We start from the raw sequence: 23008 nt of genomic DNA on the forward strand, positions 1-23008 counted from the left end.
GGGCCAGTAGCGGGGCCAATAACACAATCATCCCAAGTATAGAGGGCACTCTTAAAGTTGCATGGTACAGGGTGTCACTTCAGATTGTTCCTTAGACTGAGCTATGTCCTCACAGCTGATTAGGTGATTACAGAAGCAAAGATGCTGCTCACACTGCATTATGTGTTCCTCTTCACCAGACCTCATCATCAGATGGAAGATCAGTCTCTTCCGTTATTGATATCCTAAGCTACATTGTAATGTCGCCTGATACAGATATCAGGCCAATGTGGTCACCTGGGACCTCACAAACCGATGGTTTAGGGGGAAGTAATCAGTGGTGACCTTCAGACGGCAATCTGCCAGCCAAATACCATGGCATTGTCTTCTGGGGTCCTCTATTTTAGGCCTCTGGCTTCTTTGTGGGTTTCAGGTCATGAACGAGAAGCTACAACTTCAGGGGATAGAGATTTCTGCCAGTTTTTAGTCACCTTCGCGAGGTCGGTCCCATCTACAGTGGACCTTGCCATTTACAATTTGCAAAGCTCATTGGGGGATCATTCTCCTTTTTGGCCTATGTGTATTTACAATGTTAGGTTTTACCATCAGCAAAGCCCAGGGAATGGGAATAGAAGATGTAGGGAGGACAGTGGGAGTTTGGTGAGGGTGTAATATACTATTAAAAACAAGCATTGGCAATGCCAATAGCTCTGCCTTTAAATTTATAACACATGCAAACACAAGCTTACACAAGTGTACAGTTATGCGGGTGTTTGTTTGCATGAGCTAGCACGTTAAAAGCAGATCCATTAGCATTGTTAGTGATCGTTCCTAATGAGTTTTCCTGCTCCACCAGGTGAACAAATTGGGTTGGCGCGTCTGTGCATGATGCAGCACTGGCTAAGAGTGTTACATTTGATCTGTTACGATCACTTTAGGTTTTACTCGTCAATTTGATTTTGAATTCCAATTTACCAGATATTACATATTTAGATAGCAACTATGGGTATTGTCAGTAAAAAGATACTACCTGTGACATAATACACAGTGCTTCATGCTGATTACAACTTTGGAGGCAATCCTTTTCAGGGTTTTTTCCATTCTCCAAGGAACTAATTTACTTTGCTATGTACAAAGCTAATTGAGAAGCATACAATACTACAGTGAGAAACAAGAACTCTAGATGTTGGTAAGTCACCAGTACACCCCATTAATATCGCCGTGCTGGTCAAGCAAATCATTTATAAGGGCAACTGTGACAAGCAAAGGCTCCTAGCGTGCAGCAGACAGCAGTGTCCAGCACACACAAAGCAAAACCACACCTCCTTAGCAAGTGAGAAGAGGAGTCAGCAGGTTTTAATGAACCCAAGTCTAAAGAAGTACACCCCAAGCTGCTAAGGTTTTAGACTGCTTATGTGTGACATTGTCATAAATTCAGTGTACTTATGAGTGACATTTAACGATAATGTGTGACACTTAACGTGACACTCTCTTGTAACCAAAACAAAGCATGAAGACCAAGGAAACATACAAATATGAAAAATTACACCCATTTTAGCAACGAGAAACTCTAAGATCTTTAAACTTCTGCAAAGTACCAGAAATGTAAGGACACTAACCTAGTGCCCTTGTAACCTTATTGTACTGATAATATGTAAGCATCATAATCAGTCTGTAATCTCTCTCCCACGTGGGACCGACCACACCAAACAGACCGAGAGGCCCCATGGCGGATCTCAGCTACTATCAATAGTGCACACAGTCTTTTAAGGCACTGCACTCCCCCTCTGATTACTGAATAATACGTGTACTAGCTCTATGGATAAATTACCTGAGCCTGACTGACTGGTGACAGTCTGCTGGTAGAGAAGAGCGAGACACGGCCAGTGTCAATCAGAGGCTGCAGGCACCAAACTCTTAGCACAGGCGCGGTCCGGTCATCTTGATGAAAGAGGCTGCAGGCGCCAAATAAAATGGCGGCACAACAGATAACGGTGCGAGCAGCAGCGGCCTCCAGCCAAACTGTAATAAATAGATAACTGCCGACCTGCCCGCCCCTATTGAGTACTGTCTCCCAGGGCAATCATTGTCGCAAACCACAGGACATTGTAGGCTCCATGATGACGCCATCATGTCAAGTGAAGGGCAATGCGCGGTGATTGGAACCAGAGAAGACAACTGAGCCAGCTCCCAGCCTGCAACAGTCTGTCAGCTACACTCTGCTGCTGACAGAGAAGCTCAGACTGACTGCACAGGGCAACTTTCCTCAGTGTTAATAGCAGCGCTACGGCGGCACAACAAAATGCGTGACTTTGCATTTCACTGCAGTGATGCGGATCACTGTACTGAAATGCGTTAGTATAACGCCTGATGCATGGCACTTGGCAGGGCTGTACACCTGCAGCAAGCCTGTGGAAATAATTATATGACAAGTGAAATCTGAAGAAAAGAGCACTGCAAAAAATGGAGCTAGTCAGAAAAAAAACAAGGAGGAAAGATAAAGAATGGAGGAAAGACAGAAGATTTAAAAAAACACAGGGATGGGGAAAAATCAATTTATGAATAGAGGGGAAAGTAAAGAATAAAGGCAGCAGGCTGAGGGTTGGAAGGACACAGACCAGGAAGATGAGAGGCGAGCTGAGGAGCATTTGAGTTGATACCACATGGCCGAGTTTGCTTCGGCTACAAATAACTCATTTGTGCACCTCAAAGGCGCTTGAAGATTACCTGAGGCACAGAGCTCAAGAGCAGTTATTCCAAGAACCGACGAAAATGTCCACCATTATTTTAATAATGAGGGGATGTCGGAGGTTTGTGTGAATGCTGAGTATATGAAGGCTGACCAGGGGGTGAAGAGCAGCAAAGCTGCCAGAGAAGCAGCAAGGACACAAACAATAGGCGGATGATTTGGTGGTGGTGTTTTGAAAAAGACTGGAAGAGCATTGTAAGGGACTTGGACGGCAATTTTAATTATGGCGTCACTCACCATCTCAGTGCGCCGAAACCACTAGCACGCCGCCTCACGTGCAGTTTACACTGCACATGAACAGCCCAGCCTTGCCCCACCCTGATGCCGCGCACGGTGCAGCATTTCATTTATTTGAGGGGACTGGAGTATATAACTTTCAAACTACGTCCCAGTGCGGTGTACGGACCCTGTTGTCAATGACTGCCCGTTCTACTGAGCGCTGAGGTCGTCCCTGGAGCTCGCTCTACCACCGCAATGCGAGGGCTGAGGGGGCCTGTGTCACGCCATGACCCCGCAACTCTGCTCCATAGAGCGCCGCCACCAAGGCATGCAAAATATGCATTTGGAGGGCTGAGGAAATGAGGCAAAGTAGGGAACCCCTCTGGGACCTCGCAACTCCCCCAGAGTACTGTTCAATCTTAAGCCTAATCTTCAAAATATGAGTAGTACAATCAAAATGAGTATGGTTCGATGAAAATCTGTCTTTCTCTGAGCAGATAACCACTGTGGCCGGAGCCTGCTTTGGCATTCTAAAAATGCTACGCAAAATTATGGACCTACTCCCCCTTGACGCCAAAAGAACCATTGTACAGGCTCTTGTTACATCTAGCCTTGATTACTGCAACATATTGTACCTAGGGGTGACCGCTAGAAATTTGAACCTCTTGCAGAAGGTCCAAAATGCTGCAGCCCGGCTGATCCTGAACATCCCTAGGCGGGTCTCGGTGGGAGAAGCTCTGAAGAAACTTCATTGGCTCCCAATACAGGCCAGGGTTACTTTTAAGGCCCTATGCTTTGGTCATAGGATCCTTAGTCAGAAGGGGCCGTGATTCTTGCTCCCCCTTCTTACAGTATATCGGCCCGCACAGGATTTGAGATCGCTGGGCTCTTCTAGGGTGAATGTGCCCAGGGTGCGGAAGGTTCGAGCTGGAGGGAGATCCTTTGGCTTCCTGGCAGCTAAGGCATGGAAAGACCTGCTTGCGGATCTTAGATCTGCGTGTCGGGAGTCTCCTTTCCGTAAAAATTTAAAAACCTGACTCTTCCAACACCCTTCGGGTGGACAGAAGCAGTATTTGTTGACTCTATTGTTTTGTTTGACATATGCGCAGAAAGGGCGTTAGTTCAGGACAGCCGCTGGGGTTTTGTTGATGTTTTAGTGCGGGGACACTCCATTGGAGTAACCAGGCGCTTTACAAGCTAAATAATAATAAAATGCTCAGTAAGTGTGACCCCCCCCCCCCCAAAGTAGTAAATAGAAGTGGATGCACAGGGCTTGAAAAACATATACCTGGTTTTACCAATGGTGATCTAAAGGTCTCTGTTTGCAGAAAGTCCCAAACTTATCCAGGAGGCCCATTGGAGATCTGAAAATCAGAAGGGAATCATCTGCAAACAGAAGGGCTGGAACCTGAGAATCAGGTAGTCTTGAGGTGCCATTCTCACAGCACTCAAGGTTGGAAACCAAATCATTAATAAAAATAGGAGATAAGGTAGGCGCAAAGACGCGGCCTTGCCGAACACTCCGATTTACTAGTATATGCTCAGTCAGTTCACCCTGGGACCCACAATGAAGCTGGGCAAAGTTATTAGCATAGGGTCTAATGTGAATGTCCAAAAGATACTTCTAAACCAGGGGGCGGTTCCTCCACTAAGAAGAATGAGCGTCACCATACTGAAAAATAAAATGATAAAGAGTTATTATCATTTTATTTTTCCTTCCTAGGTGCCGGGAGGGGTGGAGATGGCCAGAGCAGGGGCCAGGGGAAGAGTGGTGAGCCCACTCAAAGTGCACATAAATGTTTGACCGGCAATCTTGGGCTGGCCAAACATTCATGCACAGTTTGCATGTTCCCCACCAGGCTGCATTACACAGCCTGGTAGGGAACATGCACAGGCTCCCTGTCCCCGTCTGAGCACCGAACCACGGCGCTCAGACCAGTCACATTGCTGCAAGGCAGGGTTGTGATTCGCTTAGGGGAACCAATCACAACTCTACATTGCAGTGTTGTCATTGGTTTAGGGAGCCTGGGAGCCTACGTGTTTCCTGCAGGGAGGAGAGGCTGCTGCTAAGACCCGACCGGCAGGTAAGTTTGCTTTATTCTTTCTTTTATTTTCTCACCCATCCCACCTCCCTCAACTCCTGCCACTGTTCCCTTCCAGCCACCACTGTTCAGGACTCCCCCATGCCCGGCATCACCTTCCAAAGCAGTTCCCTGGATAAAAAGTCAAATGCGGACCTAAGATAAGCTAAATCACATATAAACCCCCCTCCGGCACCCCCCCCCCCGCCCCCAACATATTTCCAGTATATAAGTTGAAAGCGGTACTCCTGGTCTATAATGCTAGGACATAGCAGTACAGTTTACATTGTATGTTAACGTGTTCACAACAGTAGTATCCATGTAGGGCAATAACAAATGACCATGCCGTTTTGCCTTTCCCTTAAACTTTATAACTGAAGTTAACCCTTCCTCCCATCCACCACAACTAAGTTCACACTGCCTCCTCATTTCCCTCCCCACCGATTTTGTTCTTTCATAAACCGGATCTCTTAACGGACTACTACTGTATACCATAATGAGTTGCCAACCCCATTACCAAAGTTCAAATAGAAGCTTGGAGATAAAGTAGAATGTCATAATCGGAAGTCACCCATATCTTAGATGCCATCTTGTAACTACAGAGTAAAGAAATTCGAAATAGTACAATCGTGGAATATTTTGGGGGGGAATGTGTCTCATCTTTATTAACTTGTGTATACATCTCCACAAGGGAGTCCCAGTTTCGAGCAATAGGGTGCTTGTGTAAACCAGCCCTTCCTCTCTATGGAAATTAACACCCTCAGCCGTCAACCAAGAGATGGATGTATGTGTCCACAAATTTATCGTAGGTGGGGTAGCTTTTCCATTGCATTGAAATATGCCACTTCGCCAACAGAAAAGTCAAGTCCAGAAATTTAGTGGAATCTCTACATAAGTGTTGACGAGGGAAAATGCCTAGGATCTAGTGTTCTAAGGAGTAAGTCTAAAGGAGCCTGTAACACAGTGGAGGAGGTCTATGACGCCGGGCCAATAAACCAAAAGCAACCCACAAGATTAGAACATATGAGGTATGTCTGCATTAGGGGGGCTACACAGAGGACAAAGTGAGTAAGCTTCCTGATAGATATTGGAGAGAAGACGGGTTGTGAGATATGCTCTCTTTAAAATTGTTGAATGCTCCTCAACTCTTCCCTTACTCTGCGTTGACAACAATACAGGCTTGAGTATACATGAGTTACTGAGCAGGGCAAAGTCTGGCTGCTCTGTGCTGCTGCCTGCCTCTGGCTTGTTTTGTGACTTTGTTTTACCCCCCGCCCTAGACCTCCTTAAAGCAAACTCAGAGAGGGGCCCCAGGCAGGCATTTGGAAAAGTGTCTTAATGGCTGCTTCAGAGGAGACTGGTCCATTAACTCTTTATCATTCAAACCCTCAACCTGGATTACTTAACAGATCGCTATAGAAGGCAACTGGTGTATTTACACACATTAGGATCTGAGAGCTGCTGTGTCTCCGCAGCAAGGACCTCAACCCACTGAGATGCCTAAACAGTGGATACTACTGTCCGCCAGATATAGACGTGGGCCGATACTCGTATTGAGAGCACTTTGGCCAGCTCCGCTTTTCTTCCCTCTAAATGAGTTCTGCAGAGTTGTAAACTGCAACTGTGTGGGCTTGGGTGTGTGTGTGTGTGTGTGTGTGTGGGTGTGTGTGTGTGTCTGTGTGCGTGTCCTTGCGTGCTTGAGTGTCTCTGTATGCATGTGTGTGTACTTATGCTTGTGTGCTTAAGTGTGTGTGTGTGTGTGCTTGAGTGTGTGTATGCTTGTGTGTGCGTATGCTTGTGTGCTTGAGTGTGTGTGCTTGAGTCAGTGTCTGTGTGTACTTCTATATTTTGTGTGGGTCCGGCAAATGGTGCAGTATCAATACAAATATCAAACTATTGTGCCATATGTATGACAAGTCAAGAAGATATCACACCCCCTCAAGAAAAAAGGCTTCTAATGCATGCACTAGTGTTTTTCTACTGAGTAACCTACTGTTATTATTTACTCTAAAGGATTTACAACTTTCCTTCCTATTTGTGACCTGATCCGCCCAGCTCCATATGGTCTCACTTTTCAATCAATATCAATAGTATCTTTATTTGGATACAAATACATATCCATAAAAGTACAGAAACATGTGCAATAAAAATTATCCAGCGGCAAAGGGGGCATTTAAAAATGTCCAATTAAAACTGGTCCTCCAGTAGTGCAATACACAAAAAGATAAAAAGAAAAAAATTCATCGGAATATTTATATACCAAAAATTAAAAATTGATGTTAACAAAATGAAATAAGCATGGTTCAGCGGGGGCACAGAGTTACGAGTGCGCACTGCCGCTTTCAAAAAGGAACCAACCCGAAAGGTTAGCTCATCATCTACCAAAGCAATAACCTTCCCATATGCTGCCTTGTAGTCAGTCACAGGTGAAGCCTTAAAATATGGTATCAAAAACCTTTTGGAAAATATTAAATAGTAACTACAGAAAAATAAAAAGTGCAGCATAGATTGTTTGTGTTGGCTGTCGCAAGGGCATGGCAAATAGTCGAGGTTAGAAATATACCCCGCAGGGAAGGAGAGCATAAATTACAAAGTATCAGTCCTCAGCCGGAAGAGTAAGCCCCTTTCCCAACGACTGATAGGTTTTAAAAGCTCGTGTTCCGGGAGCCTTCCGATAAGTGGACTGCACACTTAATCACGGATATGTGTGCCGGATAGACGGGGGATGATCAGGGGTAGCAGAGCTCCGCTAAGCTGCGGCCATCGCGCTTCGCGGCTTAGCCACGCCCCCGCAGGTGAGATTTTCGAGTATTGATGGTGAACCCTAGTTGATGAAGTAGATCTATTGTGATCTGTGTGTGCTGTAGACAGTTGTGGTGAGAGCTGGCTTTGATAAGCCAGTCTAGATAGGGGAAGGCGTGAATTTTTTGTCTTCTGAGATGAGCAGCGGCTACCGCCAGACATTTGGTAAAAACTCTGGGCACTGTAGTCACTCCGAAGGGAAGCACCTTGAATTGGTAATGCTTGCCCGCTATCACAAATCTGAGGTATTTGCGATGAGCCGGATGAATTGGAATGTGAAAATATGCGTCTTTTAAATCTAGGGTAGACAGAGTCTGCTCTTTGTAAAAATGGGAATACCTGTTGAAGTGTCACTATGTGAAAGTGCTCTGACAGCATATAACGATTTAACTCTGAGGTCCAGAACAAGTCTTATGGAACCTTCCTTTTTGGGGATGAGAAAGTACAGAGAGTAAACCCCCTGACCCTGGTACCGTATTGGAAACGGCTCTATTGCCCCTTTCAGTAAGAGAGACTGCACCTCTTGTTTCAGCAAGTGTAGGTGTTCTGGAGAGAACTTGTGAGATCGAGGTGGAATGTTTGGGGGATTGCTGGTAAGCTCCAGGCAATAACCATGTTGGATAATTCCAAGCACCCATTTGTCGGATGTTATAGACTGCCAAATAGGGAGAAATTGTTCGAGTCTTCCCCCTACAGGTGTGGTGTAATCGGGGGTAAGCAAGTTACTGTTTGTTGGGGGAAGGGGAGTTACGGGATCTGTTGCCCTTACCCCTAACCCTTGAAGTTGTTGCCTCTAGAACATCCTCAAAAAAATCCTCTGGAGGGAGAGGAGTGGTTGTTAACTTTGTAAGTTGAGGTATTTTGATCTGGGGATTTGTGTTTTTGACCCTACTCTGTAAAGGAGCAGCGAAAGGAGCCTCTGCTGGAGGTAGTTTGGAGTGCTCCCATAGATTTAGCTACTTCGGTGTCCTTATTCATTTTCTTTAACGCCTGGTCTACGTTAGGACCAAATAGGTGTTCCTCATCAAAGGGTGTGTTAAGGATTGATTGTTGGACTTCAGGTTTAAACCGTGAAATCCTTCACCAAGCGTGCCTCCTGATCAGGATGATGGTGTTAACTTTTCTAGCTGCAGTGTCTGCAGCATCTAGAGCATTTACTAAGTTCTGTGCCTTAGCCTTATGCTCATCTGGGAGATATTGGAGCAATTGCTCCATTTCGTCCCAGTGTGCCCTGGTGTTAGAACTGAGGGTCTCTAATTGGCAGAGGTCGGTACCTTTGACCATATAAGGACCCTTGCTTCTAGACAGGGTAAGGGGATACACACTTTAGAGAACCCCTGCTCACCCCCTTGGTAGCTTGGCACGAACAGACAGGCTTATCCCTAAGGCAATGTGTAAAGTATTTGTACCAACACTCGCAGTAACAGTGAAAACACCACAAATGGACACCACACCAGTTTATAAAAATAAAGTATATTTATCTAAACTACTCAAGACCTAAAAGACAAAAATCCAACGTACACAGTTAAAAAATATGACTTTTAAAAGAGTTCAAGAACCTGTACCATAGAAATCTATGGATGCGTGACTTTGCACCAAAGTACCTGTAGATGCGACAAAAGTTCCCTAGCCAAACAGCTGCAGCATCGGAAAACAAAGAGATGCGACACTCCTGAGACCCTGAGGAGGTGATGCGACAGCCCCGCTGCATGCAGCGGACCTGTTACGTTGAGTACGGTCTGTAGGGGGAGCGATGCGTCGAGTCTTCGTGCTGGTTCCGGTTTGCAGGTGATGCGTTAGGAAAGCGTCTCACCCAGGTACGATGCGTGGATCTTCGGGATACGACGGCGAACAATGCGGCGGCGGTCCTCTTCAGCCGTGATGCGTCGGTCCTTGCAGCGGCGACAGGCGCTGCGCCGATCCTCGCAGCAGCACGGCGATGCGATGGAAATCTTCTCGCGCCATCGAGATGCGCCAGTGAAACATGCCACAAGAAGAGCGATGCGACGGGTTTTGCAGTTCTTTTCACGCTTCTTCCAGCTCCCAAACAGCAGCAACAACCTCCAGAGGCCCCACAACTGGATCAAGCACTCTAGGAAGATCAGAACTCACACAGCAGAGTTCAGGGGGAGCTGGGGTGAAGTCCTTTTGTTCCTGGGACATCAAAAAAGGAGGCCAGCTCTCTTCGGGACCTTGGAGATCTTCAAGTAGGGGACACAGCACACAGCAAAGTCCTTCTTCTTTCCTTGGCAGAATAGCAACTGCAAGTTAGCCCCAGAACACACAGCAAGGGCAGTCCTTCTCTTCAGTTTCTCCAGCTCTTCTCCTCGGCAAAGGTTCTTCTTAAACTCCAGGATGATCTCAAGTTCAGGGGTTTCAGCTCTTCATATTTATACCCCAAAAGTCTTTGTTCTCTAGGTGTAAGGGGTCCTGGACCCAGTCCAAACTAGTTCTGGTTGCACTCTGCCAGTGCACAACTCCTTCCTTGGTTAGTGTGGGCCAGGGTCATCAGATGCACCACAGGGGGTGGAGCCAGCATTGTGGAAGGCAGGCACAGCCCTATTCAGTCCCAAGCGCTACTCCTCCCACCACTCCAAATACAGATCGGCCTATTCAGCCTAGTGCTGACTCACCCAGACTCCTGGAGCCACCCCAGCCCCTGTCACTCCCAAGCCAGACAGTCAATCCACTAACAGGCAGAGGCACACAGAAAGGTTGAACAAGAGAATAGCCCCTTTCTAAAGGTGCTATTTTCAAACACAGAATTTTAAAACCATATTTCGTAAAAGATGTGTTATTAGATTCTGAGTTCAGGGATACCAGACTAATTTCTCATCCTACTCCTATGGGAAGATATGCTTGTAAAATTGTAACACAGCATTCCCCATTCTGTCCTATGGGCAAGATATCCTTTCAATAATGAAAAACGAAATTGGCAGTATTTCACTATCAGGACATGTGACACACACACCAGTACATGTCCTACCTTTCACATACACTGCACCCTGCCCAGAGGGGTACCTTGGGCATACCATAGGGGTGTCCTATGTGTAAGGGAGGGGTAAGGCCAGGCAAGTGGGTACACTGGCGAGGTCAAATGGCAGTTAAACTGAGCACAGGCACTGCGGTGGCTGGCCTGAGGCATCTTTTCAGGGCTACTTATGTGGGTGGCACAAGCAGTGCTGCAAGCCCACTAGTAGCATTTGAGTTAACAGCCCTGGCACACTTAGTGCACTTTATTAGGGACCTACTGGTTAGACAAATATGCTAATCATGGATAACCTATCACAATAACAATTTACACAGAGAGCATATGCACCTTAGCACTGATCAGCAGTGGTATAATGCCCAGAGTAATATAGCCAACAACCACAGGTCAGGAAAAACAAAGGAGGAAGAAGCAAACTTTTGGGGATAACCCTGCAAAAAGGGCCATTTCCAACACCTGGTATACCTGGCTAAAAGGCCTGCGTATTTGCAATGCGCCATTGATTGCAGCCTGAGCAGCTATGCGCTTGCCAGAAGCATCAATTAATTTAGACTCTTTATCTGGCAGAGGAGCATCTCCTGATGTTTGAGAAATCACCCGCTTAAGAGCATTAGATGCAAGGGAATCTAATGGCAATTGTTCCTTGACAAATATAGGATCTGTAGGAGAGGCTTTATATTTTTTGTCCACTCTAGGAGTCAATATGCGTGCTCTGACTGGGTCTTTGAAAAGCTCATCAGCATGTCGCATAATGCCTTTAAGCATGGGAAGTGTCTGATCTGTGTGTAGAAGCTAAAGTCTCAAACAAAAAAAATTCTTCTAGTGATTCTTTGTGCAGTTCAAACCCATGGCAATGTGCAGCCCTGGCAATGAGTTCTTGGTGTGATGCATTGTCGTCTGGAGGACATGGTTTGGCTGGGTAAAGGTCTGGCTCAGTATCACCTGGGGGATCAATTGTGTAATCTGTCCATGGATCTATTGGGAGATTCACCCCACCATCATCTGCATCGCCATGGTGGGATTGTGCGGGAATCCGGAGGTGTAATGTGCAAAGGATTCTGAGGTGGAGACGGAGGTGATGGAAAGGACTTGTAGCTACAGCTTTTTCTTTAAGGGGATCTTTTAAGAAGTGTCCTCATCCTGAACCTTGGGTTTTTGAGGTGGTTTTGTGTAAATATGGCAAGTCTCAGGGTTAATATATAGCCTCTTCTGCTTTAGATCTGGTGTTAACGGAATAGTGTCCACTTTCGGATCCGAAGGGGTCTCTTTGCGTTTCGGTGCCAAAGTTTTTGGTGCCGCTGTTTTCAGTACCAACGGAGGCAGGCCTTTCGGAACGGAAGATTTCAGCTCCGTAGGTTGCTTGGGTTTTGGCACAGAGGATTTAGGCTCCGAGCCAGACTTAAGCTTGGAACCAGAGGGTTTCGACTCCGAGGAGGACTTAAGGCGACCCGGTACCGTGCCAGAAGGCATGACTGGCTGTTTTAGAGCCGGGCCCAGAGGCAGGTCGTCGGAAACGTCGTCTCAGTGCTGACCTTGGCCAGAAGGCAGAGGAGGTGCCGAAGCCTTGCGTTTTGTCGGTGTTTGTGGGGGCAAGGGGTCTTCGGTATTCACATCACCTTGTCCCTGCAGCAGTTTTTCGGCATCAAGGTCTATCTCGAGCTCCGAGTTGGAGTCTTGCTCGGAGATGGCTTCCTCCTCTTCTGCCGCTGATGCCTCGATGTCTTCTTGGCCGGAGTTTTCACCGAAGATGTCCAGAGTGTCTTCGATGCTTTGACGCTGCATCTCTCGACGGCGAGCCCGACGATCGCGAAGAGTCTTCTTTGATCTGAACGATTTGCAAGCATCACAATTTTCTTCCTTGTGCTCAGGCGATAAGCACAAGTTGCACACTTCATGTGAGTCGGTGCGCGGCTACTTCAGGTGGCACCGAGGACAGAATTTAAACAGAGTCCGATCCATTGACAGATAACTGACCGGGCGCAGTTAGGCCTCGAAGGTCGTCCACGAAGCTTTCCGATGGAAGGTCGATTCCGATGTCGAAACACACGGAGAAGTGGGAACACGTACGGAAACAATACCGTTGCGGGTAGAGAGGATTGCGCATCGAGGGGAACCCGAGGAACGGTTTCGAACCGGAGTGCAGCAATACACCGTCTGTACCCGACAGCGGAAAAAAACAATCCAACAATGAAGTCGATGCACATGCACACTATCACCAAATGGAGGAGTCACCTTACCTCGTGACTAGGAAAGACGTCTTCTAAGAAAAACAACTTGCAAACATCCGGACCCAAGACTAGATTACAGGAGTATGCAAAGCATGTGTATCTACAGCACACATGCCTCAAACACACCCTTTTCTACAACCCCTACATCATTGTTCCTTAACCAATACACTGTTGATGTAAACTTCCTGAACTCATACTCCTATCTAACATATTATCACTACACTAAAGCTATTAGTACAATACACAGCCTAGAAGCCATTAAGCCAGCACTTCCTCCACCAACAAACATTCCTATTTCTAGAAGGACACACTCCGACTCCTTCCCAGCAGTCATACGGCAGCTCCACAATTACCTCACTCCATTTCTTTAAAACATACACTCCATTCCCTTAAAACACATCCTTCAATATCTTTAGAAACTGTCAGTCAAACCATCAGTGCGTGCTATTATGCATTGTCACCATTTCTTCAACTACGTGAGGTCCACCATCATGGATAACACCGAACATCAATGCCTTTGGGGGTGGTCTCCGAGTGTGTGCTACATCTGTGAGGGACACCGAGGTCTCTACCCACCCCTCCGACCCTTTTGTTACAGAGACAGTGGCATGCGCCGTTGCAGGGATACAAGCTCAGAGCGCTGCTTCCTGAAGCCACAGGAATTATCGGATGTATCAAAGGGGCAGACTTCTTGATTCGTTTTATTGCCCTTTTCCACTTTCCATTTCCTCTTATTCTGACCAGCCGAAGATCGAAATGGTTGATGCTGGAGCAAGCCCCCCCCAGGCATCTGAAATGGAAAGAGGACCAACACCTCTGAAATAAATACAGGACTGCTAGGTTAAGGTGATTACAACATGTAAAGAAGCTGCCATATTGTAACATTCGCCAACACAGAGTTTAGCCAATACATCAAAAATTTGCTGTGTTATCTTCACATCAATCGCAGATTGAGTTTCTAGGGATTTCAGATTGTAAAGGGTAGTGGAAGGAGGGATTGACTGTCTATATAATCATCAAAAGCACATTTTCTAATATGGCCAGAGCTGGTTTGAAATTAGCAGGAACTAACTCCTACATTATAGTATACCCCCTAACCTCTCCAGGACTGCAACCAAAACCTTTAAACACAATCTACCGAGAAAATACAGAGACCCTGAGTTTAGACCCATACTTAAACATGAAAAAAGGCACCAGTGTAAATGACCGAATATTCTTCACAAGAAAAATAGCAAAACGGCGAACAACCATAACAAAGCTACTGAACACAGAAGAAATAGGAAACATTCCTTATGGCACTAAGTTATTTATCGCTCCTTCACAAAGACTAAGAGCTGATCGAATTATAACAATCTGTTAAATTGGCACGCTACTTATTCAAGCAACCATCAAGGATCTAAGAAAATTTGAGGACTACTTTACTAACCTAAAAGATCACGTTTATAACAATACACTAACAAGACCTCATCAACGCCCTAGCACGCAAACAAACGCACATCTAAGCAGACTTTCATCTAGGACACACCTTATGATATCACAAAAACCCCAGCAGACTAAACCTACCTCAATGTATTTAGAATTTCAGGAGATCCTACTGCCAGGGTTCTGGTAATAGCCTCAGTGCGATCAGCTATAAACACTGGGGTCTACAGAAAATACTCGGGTTAAGGTCTGGGACACAGCTTGTGTTACTCCTGTATTTATGCTTGCACGAGCTTCAAGGGGTGTCTGCCCCAGTACAGTAGGGCCCTCCCCGCTTTCCTGGCTGACCCTACTTTGAAAAATTATAACATGAGGGTCCATCAAGACACCTATCCCTGGTCCAGGTTCAATGCTTACGGGAAAAGATTCCCTTTTTGAAATAACCCTCTCCCTGGTTTCCTGCTGGATGTTGGTTGTCCGTTCAGTATGCTGCATTACTGCGAGTCAATCTACCTCTTCCAGGACCCCAAATCTGTTGGTTATAGATATGTTGCATAGAAGGGGGCATGATACTTCTGTCTTGCATAATTGTAGTTCTGCTTCTACAGCCCCTGTCCATTGCTCGTGTGCGTGTTGGGATCTAGTACTTGGTGTGGTATGTAGAAATACCCTAGTGAAAGAGACCTGATTCCCTCATCTAAGTTCTGGTGGTGTGGCTTCGGGCGATCATGGGGTTTTAAATAATTAATCACTATGCAATCCCCATGCACATCTTTTGGTCTGTTTCCCACCCACCTTACCTTGCGGGTCATAAGGATCTCTCCAGCATTTTCATAGGAGAATTGCCTCTGCCTTGCTAACCAAAACATGCATTTGTTCTTTAATTCATAATGTGTTTCCCGCTGTCCTAGTATAAGCTCAGGTACACCTGCTACGACAATAACATCGGGAGATGAGGCAGGGGGTAAATTAATGGAAGGTAGATCACTACACTTCACCGGCCCCGTTACAGAACATTCCACTATCCCCCTCCTCTCTGTACCTAGACCGGGCCGATTCACAGTACGGTTACAGCAATACTTCATAAAGTGGATGACGCACTACATGCGCTAGCAGTTTGTTTACCAAACTAAGATGTATCAAGTTTTTACTCCTAGGCTCGCTGCTAGCCAAATTAGTAACAAAGGTACAGGTTGAATTTTGAGCATATGAGGGTTCTTGTCTTGTTACAGAAATTTGGTTGGGTGCTTGGTCAGATACTTGCAGACCTGTGTCTGCCTGGCAGCTAGCATCTATACCTTTCCCTGATAGTGGCATCGGCATACCCACCCAGAGTTCCAAAGTTTCTGCCAATTTATCAACCCGTACTGATAGAAAGCTTAGCTCTTCTTTCACAAATGATCTGACTTGAGTCTGAAGGTCCACCATCAGGTTCTTTACCCACGCTGGGTAGTCTAGAGATACTTGACTGTTGTTTGTACCATCTGAGATCGTATCTGGGTCACCCTGGTGTCTTCCAATGTTGGGCGTTCCAATTATTATGCTTCTTTCTTTTCATACCCATTCTACTGGGTTGTTTAGGTTTCCCAGTTTTGGCAAGTCCACAGTCAATTACCCCTTTATGTTGACCAATTATTGGTGGTTCCCTCTCCTTTGCAGTGGGATTAGCCTGCAAAGCCTGAGACGGGTTCTAGGTCAGAGGTAGATTGGGGTGAGACCATATCGGGCGCCGAAAATTAAAGGTCAGGTGTTAAGGATAGACGCCGCTCAGCAAGTTTAATTTCTGTTGCCAACACACAGATGGCCCTCTGTAGCATTTCATTAATTGAAGTGGGAGCCACTGTAGGAGCAAGCTGCTGGGGCAAAGTTTGTTGTTTTGCAGGGCAAACCGTTTCCCCATTATTGCAGGTATCTAGAGTTAAAAGAGGCCACTTGATCCAAGCAATTGCTCGATTACAGGCAGACAACCCTCGGCGGTGCCACCCCGAATGCTTGGAACCTAGATCAACCTGATAGCTTGGTGCCCCCCTTTACTTGCAATAGTAAATAACCAGTGCTCGAAGACCGTACCTTGTAGTTTGCTCTAGACGCCGATTTGTGGGAGCAGATCCTCCTAGGGCAGATGTCAGGGTGGTGCCCCAGCCCAGCCTTTCCCGGGCGATGACAGGCATAGACAGGCCCGCCCTTGGTCCAGGGTTAGCACTGGCGCATCCCACGCTGCGGGAGGCCCGGGAAGGTTTTCAAGCACATCCTGGCGCAGCGTAGACGTGGGTGGCGTAAGCAGCCGCAAAGCAGGCTGGGAGCTGTGGTCCACTGCTCCCCCTCTCCCCTCTGGTGCCTGAAGCTTGTTAGAACGGGGTCCCGCACTGCGGGAGACCCGGGCTGGTTTTCAAGTGCCTTCTGACGCAGCGTGGACATCAGCGGCGGAAGGAGCCGCAAAGCAGGCTGGGAGCTGTGGTCCGCTGCTTCCCCTTGCTCCCCTCTGATGCCTGGAGCCTGTTATAATGGGGTCCCCGAAAGACCAAAGCTATCACAACAAGGTCACAGTCGAGGCCGATACTGAGAACAAGATGGATTGCACAGCACACACGCCAGCTATGCGCGAAAGCCGTAGAAGAGCACCAATCCAGAAGTGAACAGGAGACCAAAAGCGGCGTCTCTAAAGATTTCCTAGCAGACCAAACCCTTGCTCAAGCCTGCGCTCTCCCAACTCTCACAAAAGGGTCTACTCTAGACTGGATCATCTCCAAAGAAAAGGCTGTCAAAATAATCTTGAGCAAGCGACGAGGGCAAGCCGCCATCATAAGAAGATCGTCGAGGTAATCAATCATCCTAACACCCCTGGACCGTAGGAATTCTACCGCCGGTCTGAGGACCTTGGTGAAACACCAAGGGGCCGACGAGAGGCCGAAGGGGAGAGATGTGAACTCGTAAGTGTGGTGACCCCAGAGGAATTGTAGAAACAGTCGATGAGGCGGGAAGATCGCAACCACTAGATAGGCATCTTTGAGGTCCAAACGGACCATCCAATCAAGGGGTCAGAGGACATCCCTGAGAAGGTGGATTCCCTCCATCTTGAAATGACGATAAACCAGCCATTGATTAAAGTCGCTCAGGTTTATCACCGGTCTCTTGCCGCCATCGAATTGGTCGACCAGAAAAATGTTGCTCAAGAGTCGTAAGGGAGACAGCGCCCTTCCGAAGAGAGGAAACCTCTTCGTCTACCAAGAGGGTCTCTTGCACCGAGAACTGGATAGGGCGAGGAGGGTATCTTTGCACTGGAGTCCCTTCGAACTCTATGTGGAAACCCCTCACAGTTTGCAAAACCCACGCATCTTGTGCGATAGTCACCCAAACTGGAAAACACCTTGCCAACCGCCCCCCTATGTCTTGTGGGGGAAAAGGGAGAACTCTCACCTGGGCTAGAGGCTGCAGCTCCACCGCGGTATCCTCTCCCTTTACCCTGCCTTCCTCGAGTGGGGTAAAAGTTCCCGAACCTGGATTGGTCCTGGTATTGTCCGGAGCCTCTCTGGTTGGTCTGGCGTTGTTGACGACCGGCCGAGCAGCCCCTTCCTCAGCCGGCCCCGCGAAAAACATGGGGGAACATCTTTTTTATGGTTGACTGCGCTCGGTTAGCGAGGTGAAGGTGTTGACAAATTTACCGAGCTCCTTCACAAAAGGCTCGCCAAAGCCCGCCCTGGGCAACAGTGCCCGCTTCTGAATCCGCCAGATCCCCTAACTTGGGGTCAATTTTAATTAGGAGAGACCGGCGGCGCTCTGTAGAGAGGGCACAATTAGCATTGCCCATGAAAATTACAACGCATTGTGCCCAACTTGAAAGGGTCTCAGGAGAAATGATAGAGCCGGACTCCTTTGCCTCCTCCGCCATATCCAATATTTTTGTGATCGGGCCTAGGGCGTCCAGGAGTTTATCCTGGCAGGCCCTCCAGGATCTGTCTATCCCTTTTTTGGGGTCCCTTATAAACTTCTGGAGAAGTGTGCCCATCCGCGGGTCAATCTTCGGAGTCAAAGCTACTTTGCCTTCCAGAGAGGGACGAGGGCACTCTGCCCACAAACAGTTGCGAGCTTCCTTCTCAAGAGGGCGTCGAATATGGGCGGCCACATAAGTCGCTACCTTGTCAGCCGGGGTCCACTCAGAGGAGCGAGGATGTACTAGATCGTTGGGGTCCAACATATCAGAGGTGCTCGGGGGATCCTGGGATGTCCCAGAAAGCTGATTGGACAGAGAAACCGGCAATGGAGCAAGGGGAACCGCCGGCCGAGAAGGCATGAAGGCCTGTCTAAGGCGGTCAAACGCATCCCCATCAACGCCTTCCTCGCGGGAACGTTTGGGAGGAGGGGAAGTGAGTGGGTCCTGACCAGAAGTGAATGGATTCTGGGAGGAAGGGGGAGCAATCTGCTGAGAAAGCTTAGAAAAAGCCTATTCAATTTGGCGTGAGAGCCTATCCTCTAAGGGGGAAATGGCCTGGGTCAACTGCCCTATAAATAGAGGTATCCATCGCCTCATAAAAGGCGTCGCCCAAGGGCATATCAGCGAGGGGGTCTTCCTTCTCCTGGTAATCGTCATAATATTCCATGACGCTTAAGACTGATTAATGTTGTAACAAATATCACCAAGTGGGACTCACTGAGTGTGCCAACAGACCTTCACAGGCTGGGGGGCAGCCAAATCTTTTCACAGAGCGGTGAAACCGCAGAATTAACAGGTTCAAGCCTAGGGGACAAGATGCTGGTAAGGAAAAATCTCAACCAACTCTTTCTCGGGCCAACAGGTCTGGGTAAAGTCCCTCTACATGCATCCCAAACATACAAGACCTCGCAAGGCGTAAAACAGCACACAGCTGCACATACAGGCTCTGCCTTTATACAATAGTATGGGCCAAGGCACAGAGCGTGCGGCACAATGTTTAAACGGCAGTGAAATCTCCCTCTGCCACGTTACAGCCGCTAAGGTGTCACTCTCAGACCAAGCTCCACAAACAAAACACAGGCGCGACGTTTGAAACTGAGGAGAGATCAAACGATGCGCCCGCACTGCCTCCCGCACCCTCTAGCGGCGGGAGGTCTGGAGCCAACACCAGCAAGGAGCCGCGTAGGCGCGAGAGAATCCGCGCCTGCGGCTTACTCCCCGCAGCGTAGCCCACACGCTGCGGGAGGCCTCAGATAAAAAAGAGCGCATTATCGGCGCTAAACAAACAAAGCAACACGCACGAGCGCACACAAATGCAGCACGACTACAAAATCAACAGAGCGGCGCGAGCAGCGCTCGGTACAGAAAATGGCCAAAAAAAAATCACCATACAGTCTAGAATAATCACAAACAAGAGGAAACAAGGTGAAATAGTACTTAACTTGCTGCGCAGCAGCGAAGAAAGAGGAGAGGACACTATTGAAGGACTATGTTGGGCAGCCTGATCCCTGATTGGACACTGGATTTATGGGCTGTGATTGGTTGTTACCATGTTTTTCTTGTTGTGACTACATGTTCCCTTTGTTCCATGGGAAATGTAGTTTTCTTGTTATCTTCGCTACTGTGCATTAAAGTAAAGAAAGAAGGCATAATCCTCGCCTCCAGTCCTGACATAGAATTGAGCCAACACATTACTTAATTTAATCTAATAGATGACTGCCAATCTGGGTTCAGGCCATATCACAGTAGGGAAACAGCAATACTTCAAATAGTGGATGACGCACTACATGCACTAGACCAGGGGTACTCACAAACTTTCTCTCGGGGGCCAAATTTACAGTGTGGTTTGTGGCCGAGGGCCGCACCTGTGGGGGCGGGGTCAGTGGTGGAGGGGGCGGGGCTAGAGCAACTAAAAACTGACCATGAGGTTGAACACAGACCCCTGCAGCGGACGCATTCGTCCACTGAGCCACCAGACCCAGCATACACACACACATGTATACAGTTCATTGGGGATTTGTCCATTAGAAGAACTGCACTTGAACACAAGCTGCTTTTCCCCACAAGCTTTTATTAGGTATGGTTCGTCGCGCTTGCCTGTAATTATTCACACCTGACTGAGCCCAACGCGTTTCGATGACTCTCTTCCTCAGAGGCTCACACAGTCAGTAGTATGCAAATGAAAGTTCCCAGAGTCCTTGTTTGGCAGTATATCGTACGCAACGTGCTGTCTCATATAGAGCAGCCCATTTGGTCATACGACATACTGCCAAACAGGGACTCTCTCTCTCCCGGTCTCACTCTCTCTCTCCCGGTCTCCCTCTCTCTCTCGGTCTCCCTCTGTCTGTGTCCCTTTGTTTCCCTCCCTCCCTCTCTCTCTCCTTCCCTTCCTGTCTCACTCCCCCTCTCTGTCTCCCTCTCTGTCTCCCCCTCTCTCTGTCTCCCCCTCTCTCTGTCTCCCCCTCCCTCTGTCTCCCCCTCCCTCTGTCTCCCCCTCCCTCTGTCTCCCCCTCCCTCTGTCTCCCCCTCCCTCTGTCTCCCCCTCCCTCTGTCTCCCCCTCCCTCTGTCTCCCCCTCCCTCTGTCTCCCCCTCCCTCTGTCTCCCCCTCCCTCTGTCTAACCACCTGTGTGGCAGCTCGGGATGAGACAGCTTCCCGGGCTTGGGTGGGTTTGGGGAGGCCGCATTGTAAGGCCGCAGGTAGGGCAGCACCAGCGATGCTAGCCTGTTCGCCACAGAGGGGTAGGAGCAAATCGAGGCTCGTGGGCCCTGGGGAGAGGCATAAGAGATGCCTACGGTGGTGTGCGGCCCGCAGAGGAGAGACTGCTGAAAAAGCAGGTCCTTGCGTTGCTGTTCACTCGTCTTATCTCCCATCGAGTTTTAAGGGCAGAGCATCTGCGAGAGGTTGCTTGGGTAACACAGGCCATCAGGCGCGCAACACCCATTGGACTCAAAGGGCTTCAGCTCCCAACCCCGTCCCCCCCCCACCCCCCGTCGCGTGTGGCAGCCCGGGATGAGACATCCTCGCGGCGCACACACAGCCGTACCCGAGCACTTCACAGGTCTTTAAAAGACCATTTGTATGTTAATGAGGCCTCGCTGTTTCACCCCTTCTAAGAGGCCCTGCAGCGCCACTCTGCCTATTGCTTAAAGATTCAGGCCCCCCCCCTCCCCCGAAATCAGCTCCACTCTGCCTATAGCTTAAAGATTTAAGCCCCCCCCCTCCCCCCGCCGCCGAAATTTGGCTCTAGTTGCGCCTCTGCTTGCGAGGCACTGGTTTTGCGGATGCTTCTTTACCCAGTGAATGCGGCCCCCGAGGAACAACAGGCGGAATTGCAGTTGATTGCCAACTGTCTGTTTTACACGAGGGCCGCATGGAAAGGGCTGGCGGGCCGCAACTGGCCCGCGGGCCGTACTTTGAGTACCGCTGCACTAGACCAAGACAAACATTGTCTTTTAATCCCTTCGCTGCTAGGCCTTTTCCCCCCTTGCTAAGCCTTTTTTTGGCTATTTGGGGTAGTTCGCACTTAGGCCCCTGTAACTTTTTATCCACATATGGTATCCAAGTCAAATTTGCGCCCTTTTTTCCCCCAACACCCTGAGAATTCTAAAGGTACGCAGGGTTTGCTGATTCCATTGGAGGGTACCCAGAAATGGTAAAAATTGCTACAGAAGAAAGTGTCTGTTTTTTCACTGTAATGGCAACAACAAAGGGTTTGTGGTGCTGAATTCGCCATCTTCTCAGCTTTCAGGGACAGGCAGACTTTTGTCAGAAAACCAACATTTTGTATACAGTCTTGACATTTTACTGGGACAGTGCCTATTTTTTCAATTTTTTGTGCTTTCAACCGCCTTCCAGTTAGTGGTAGAAATGGGTGTAAAACCAATAATGGATCACAGAAAGCTACACATTTCTGAAAACTAGACTAAATTCTGAATTCAGCAATGGGTCCTTTGTGTAGATCCTTCAAGTTTTTTTTTATAGAAACTAACAGTTGAAAATAGAAATTATTGAAATGGACCATTTGTGCCAATGTTTTCACCTCTAACTTCTTCTAAGCAGGACAGATTTTTGGAAGCAATAAACCGTTACATCCGCTGAACCCTTCAGGTTGTGGGAATATATAGGACGTGTAGGTTCAGCAAGAACCCGAGGAACCCTGAGCCAATAACTGGGCTGCGTTATGCAAGGGTTTTTTTATTCTGTACGGGGTATATCGCAATTCATTTGGTAAACTATAAAGAGTGAAAAATAGGTACCAAGGAAACCAAAATATTTCCAAAATGGAAACTGAATATAGAGTTTATAAGCAGTGGTTCTTTGCACATCTCCAAAATAGTGGGTACTCATACAAGCATGACTGTTTTTTTTTAACAATTTTTCTTACATTAGGAGGGCAGAAATGAAAAGAAAGTCCATTGGTAATAACACTTGTTCTACTATTTTGTGTTCCCTTAAGTCTCCCGATACAAACGCTACCTCACTTGTGGGCCTAGTGTCCGTGACAGGAAACGGCCCAAAACGCAACGTGGGCACATCAAATTCTTCCAGTGAAAACTGACCAATTTTTTTGCAATGTGCCTAGCTGTGAATTTTGAACCTTTGCTCA

The 23008-nt window shown here is 47.8% G+C and overlaps 1 protein-coding gene across 3 annotated transcripts in view; it reads right to left on the minus strand.

Moving 5' to 3' along the window:
* The window catches only part of LOC146775817 (FH1/FH2 domain-containing protein 1-like), a 2636482-nt gene that overhangs the window by 2321619 nt on the left and 291855 nt on the right, over positions 1 to 23008 (minus strand). The gene's annotated exons all lie outside the window — the stretch shown is intronic.

Source organism: Triturus cristatus, chromosome 12 (assembly GCF_964204655.1).
Source record: "Triturus cristatus chromosome 12, aTriCri1.1, whole genome shotgun sequence".
Lineage (NCBI taxonomy): Eukaryota > Metazoa > Chordata > Amphibia > Caudata > Salamandridae > Triturus > Triturus cristatus.